The sequence below is a fragment of the Columba livia genome, chromosome 4 (assembly GCF_036013475.1).
Source record: "Columba livia isolate bColLiv1 breed racing homer chromosome 4, bColLiv1.pat.W.v2, whole genome shotgun sequence".
In the NCBI taxonomy this organism is placed as follows: domain Eukaryota; kingdom Metazoa; phylum Chordata; class Aves; order Columbiformes; family Columbidae; genus Columba; species Columba livia.
In genome coordinates this window covers 37,220,786-37,226,785 of record NC_088605.1, presented here as the reverse complement: position 1 = coordinate 37,226,785, position 6,000 = coordinate 37,220,786, and positions in this window count along the sequence as shown.

Here is a 6,000-nt window from a genome sequence, read left to right as displayed (position 1 = left end):
AACGTAATTCCTCTGAGCCTGGAGCTCTCAGTGCTTTGTATAGCTCTAATTGCCCAATTACCTGTTCAGTGCACAATGAGGAAGAATTTTAAGGTTTTTCTTCCTCTGTTTGAATGTTGATTTCTGTTCTTTTTTTACTCTTTTTTTTTTTTTTCCTTTCCAGTCATCTTAACCTTCTCAGTCTCCAACACCAGCATATCCCATTCCTTCCCTTTCTCTGCTTTAAATATCTGTCTAAGTAGAACTTTTTACTATATATCTTGATTTATCCTGTTATCTTTATTTTATTAGCTGATTTGCTGCAACCATCCTTATTAATTTTCTACAGTTTTTGTGTTTTCTATATAGTAATCATTATTTTCTCTCCCTGGGCTTTTAGGTGTTCGATAAATAACATATTTTTCTCAAGACGCTCTTTATGTTATTTATGCCCACACTCTGCTTTATACCTGATGTATTTTTACAAAGTACCATAATTATGCATGCATCATTTGTCTTTACTAAGTGTATCTTGTACCTATCAGGTTGGCCTAAGGAAGTTTTATTTTTATTCTCTTTTTACTTTGGTTACAAGCACAGCGATATTATCTACTTTCACAGATTCAATTTTACCTTTATGTCTTTAAACATATCTTCTGTGTTACTTCACACCAAGAAAACCACTGTGGTGTTATTTATTTGCAAAGTTGAATGTGAACACTATTTAGTATTACAAGTGTGCATCTACCCATTCTTCCAGTCTCGTTACCACACTTAATGTACTTCAGGTTGTACCTAGATAATAAAAATCTCCCTTTTCTTCTTAGTACTTTGGCCTTGTTGTACTTTTATTTCCTCAGTCAGTTTATAGTCTACTTGCCCTTTCTTTGTTGAGGAATTAGAATAGGTTTCTGTGACTACAATAGTTTTGTACTTTGAAACATTTACAATCTTAGTACCTAAAGACTTAAGCTGATGTAGTTTCACCTGATCCCTACAACAAATAACTGTAAGTAGATCTAATAAAGATACATAGAGTTAGCAAAATACATGTCTTCTACTGCTTGCGTAACATATCTATGCCAGATGATACTTGGCAATATAAATGCTATGGTAACCTTAGATAAACGTGCTTCACAATTGACTGAAATCTGACAATTCCCATATTGCAGTGCATCCCAATGCCAAGGAGACCAATACTGACCTACTCACCATTGTTCTTTGGAAAATGCTCTTCTAATCCCTTTAAAAGGGGTAAAAGCAAATTTATATTGGGTTTGGTATGGAGACCCATCTAATGAGAAAAACTATCTAAAGAAGAAGCAGTCTTGTGTCAGAAAGACCGTGATATTTTAAAGAGCATTAAAGATACATGTAGATATTCAGGATCATTCTTTGGTATTACATAGCTGAAGCTTGAGATCATTATATGAGTCTCTCATGTGAGCACTGTTATTAATTCCAATACATGTTCAGTAGTGCCACTGAAAAACTACTTTGTTTCATATTTCTGCTGAATTTATTTTGTACTATCTCTGGGAGATGTCCATTGAATTTTTAGTCTTAACTTTGCTGCAAGAAATGTTCTTCTAGAAGATTTACTGATTTCTAGATTGTAAGGCTTTCTGCAGTACTATTTGAAAAGTCTTTCTGCTGAGAATTCAAAAAATTGAATTTTAGCAGCATGTTCGTTTTTGCAAGTGAAGTCTCAAAATATGAAACAAGTACAATAATGAATAATATTTAATAGGAGAATATGTAACATTGTGTTTTTGGAAAAAAAATAAGAAAAATGTTGACATTAGAAATATTTTCACTGGGTCTATTTTTCTCAAAATGTAGGAGATGAAGGCACTTTTTCCTACTCTCTGTAGGAATGTACCTTAGACAGTGGTTAGTTGTTTATTTTCTCTCTCCAGAATTACTTCTTAGACTAACCACTTATGGCAATCATCACTTGCCGTTTTCCAAATGGAGCATAGAGCTCTGTCACTTTAGAGACACATGTTCACTATTTTGTCTCTGAAACTGTCCTGTTTCCATTTCACCACTTTCGAAGTATACATGTGTTCATTGTTGTCCTTATTTGATGCTTTCTTTGGTATAGATCACTGTTCACGCATAATTTATTTATGTCTCTAATATATTCCTAGCAGAAATATTTCCCTCCCTCTGTTTTCCTCCTTTAAAAAAAAAAAAAAAAAACAAACCCAAAACAACATAATTTTACTATGCTGACAATCTTGTTTTTAACACCTGTGAAAAATAATATTTCAGTTAACCACATTGATGTTGTGCCATGGTTTGACATCTCACTATCTGATTTAAAGCTAGTTGAAGATTTTAATTTTCTTTCTTTGCAATCTCTGACTGCCCAGTGTATCCTATTTAGCTTTTAATAAATAGAATGTTTGTTTAATGTATTTTTTTATTCTTATTTTCCTTGAGGCATATTTACTGGTCTTTAAATATAAGGGTTGTTCGTTCTATTGCTCTGTAGATGTTATGTGTCCTTAGATGCAGTAAACTAAAACCACCTTTTAAGATGTTAACTGCTATTTGCAAGGTGTGCTTTTTTCAGTTGAGTTTGTAATGGTAGAACTAACCTTGCCTGCTGAAGTGTTTTCTGATGTAGCAGACCATGTACTGTGCAGTTGATAGAATGAGAAACAGATAGTAATCTCAAGAGACACTAGAGTGTGTCCATAAAGTGCAATGCACTGCTGTGAAGAAATCCCAGAGCTCTGAACGAGATGGTTTTGGAGCTGGAAGCATTAAGTCATGTGTAAGGTAATTGAGGACTCAGGCTTGGCACTGTTGGATATCATGTGGGTATATTTGTACTCTTGGCACTAATTCAGTCATCTCTAACACAGCACTGCTATGAAACATCTGTTCTTAATTTCCTGTCCATTTCTAATCTGTGGGATTAATGCTGTATGCTTGAAGAACTATGCACAGGCTGTGTTCCATATAACTAGGAGGGTGAACTGGATTTGTGCGAGTGTGTGCTTTAAAAGAGTTTAAATGACAATTACGAGAAAAACATTTTCCTCCATGAAAAACTGCCAACTGTATCTGATATGTCCTTGTCCCACTGCAGCCCCTTCTCGCAGCTGCTGGGCAAGCCAAAAGCCAGAGAGCTTTGCCTTCAGGAGTTCTTCTTTGAGTCGGAGGGACTTGGCTCAAAGTGGAGGTTCAAAATTTCCTTCTAACTGTCAATCATGCAGATTCAACCATAGTTGTTCAAACATTTTTTCTTCTTTGCTTTTCACAGAATCACCTTTACTGAATTCCTGGAGTTGGAGGACAGCTGGCAACATCACTATATAGAATGGGACAATGTGATAATTGGGAATGCATTACCCGAGGAATTCTCTACTTCTTTCCACAAACTGAGGAAATAATCACAGTATTATTCATTAAGCATTTACCAGACGATTTGTATAAATACATTTTTACTTGTGGCTGTGCGGTCAGCACATTGCTCCCCGTTTTTGTACAGTGTGTAATCAAATAATAAGCCATTGCTTTTGAATTGCATTCTAATATTTTCAAAACAATGAAATAATCACTAGTATGAGCATGCAATGATAGTACACATTTTTATTATATTTGGTAATATTTTGACTATAATTTATCTTCAGTAAACATGGTCAAAAGTTTGATACCAGAAATAAAGTGAAGTAAACATTCTTTTCACCATACTGTTGATAAATCATTATGTTTTCTGAAGTCAGTGGAGAATCTTCATTTTGTACTAGAGCAGGTTCTATCTTATAAGCTCTGTCTTCATTTGCTTTCTTTGAGATCAGCCATCTGCTTCAGACAGAAGATGTCAGAAACAATTACTATGCTGCAGCAAAGTGTTTTCTTAAGTACTCCAGATTTATTTTTGTTACAGCTAATCATAAAGAGAAATGTGCAGGAGCTAAATCAAATAAAGGGAGATTCAGCGGCAGTAAGTATTTGAAATTGTTGGATAATATTGTGAAGTTGACATTCAGGTTGTATGTGTTTGTGGGTGCCCACATATTGTAAACCATTAAAATTTATACACGAACAAACTGCACAAGTTATAAAAGCATAGCAATATTTTTCTTTCATGGTTCTACTGACAAAAGGAAAATACTTCAGATTCACTATCACAGCCCATAGTGTCATTCACCATTACTCTTTTAAAACATGCCTCTGTGCAGAGCAATGGAATATTATTTAGTTTATGCTCTGTCTTATGCTTTTTCAGTATATGAAGAAAGATATGTTCTTAAGCCATAGTTAAGCAGAAGAACTGGAATATCTTCACAGAATCACAGAATGTTAGGGATTGGAAGGGACCTCAAAAGATCATACAGTCCAATCCCCCTGCTGGAGCAGGAACACCTAGATGAGGTTACACAGGAATGTGTCCAGGTGGGTTTTGAATGTCAATGACCTTAACAGATTCTTGGCTTCAGATTCAGTGCCATGGATGCTGCCATTGTAGAGTGTTACCCTTGGGCTCAGTCACTGACTGAAGGGACAAAGGCTGTCATGCTATCATCTGGCCATCGTTTTGTCCTGTAATACACAAAGTTATTAGTAGTCTGTATAACAGACACAGGTAAAACGCAAACCAAGAGGGCAATAGTCCTATTATTTGACTTGCTTATACTTCTATCCCCATTGTGTGTTCACCTTTTACAATACAAACCAAGTGAAAATGCACTATGAATATTAATCTCTGAAATTTCAGCTGTTTGTACCACTCAAAATAACAGATTATAAAGATAATTTTAAAATTAATATATCTAACTGTATCCTTTGATTAGATAGGATAACTACTGCTGACCAGTAGCTTCATAACAATAACTGTTCCTGGTGACAACAACCTCCCATGTTGTGCAAACTATATTTTTCCATCCTACCATTTCAGCATTACTCAAGTTTATCTTTAATATAGGTAAGAAACTGCAAAACTGAGCTGGTTTGTATGACTTATAGAAAAATAATGCAGTTTTCTAACAGCGTTTTATTCTTCAGCCGTTAATCTTCATTGAAATGGTCAGACACAATTCTCTACATCATCCAAGTTCTTTTTGGCAGTATATGACTTCTTTTCCTGATAGATTTGCCTGACCTCCCTCTCTGCCTCCCTTCCTTCTCTTTCCATCTTCTTTGAGTTGTTACCTAAAAATAATTTACTTTTCAGATAGGATAAATGGTCATAGAATTTTTTGAAAGGTAGCCTCAGTCTCCGGATGACTCATTTAGAAATAGCCATATTTTTGCATTTTATAAAATGTATCCTCAAGTAAATTGTTAAGGTCTAATAGAAGTAGATGGCTACCTGACAGGTAGAAAAGATCAATCTGATCGGTAGTCAGTGGTTCTCAGAAATTTTAAGCGAGGCTTCAGCATCTGTTTGGTCAAGTTCCAGAACAGTTTCAGTAAATTCATAAGTCAGTTGTATCCTTGCTCATTTGTCTCAGAAGCATTTTGGAGCTTGCTGTTCAAGTAGTACATACTGAACTTTTAAGATTAATTGTCTTTTTCTTAGTGTTTTTATTCACCTCTTCGATCATTTGATCTTCCTAAGATGTCTAGAGATCCATTCTGAGCCTCCATTTTTAAGATGGATGTGGTTATCTGGGAAATGCATCATTTGTGCATTTAGGAGACAGTTAAATAACGTGCGTAGTTCAGCATCTATGCCCAAAGGCCAGACAGTCATAGCATGCTTGAAATTCAGGTGTAGCATCCTGTCCCTTTCCCTTGATGCCCATATTAATCCCAGAACAACTTCCATCATGACAATGTAAGCATTTCAAAATGTTGTTAGGTTTCCATTATCTCTGTCTGTAAGAAAAGTAAGGCACACATTGAGTCTACATATGCTTCATGAAAATGAGTAATTATAAAAGACTGCATCAAGATGACCTTGGCAGATGTCAACACCAGCATTGCTGATGCATTTAAGTGCCTTTTCTAAGTGGGAGTCATCAGCTATGCAATTATCCAGTAGTCAAGGAAGAATTTTTT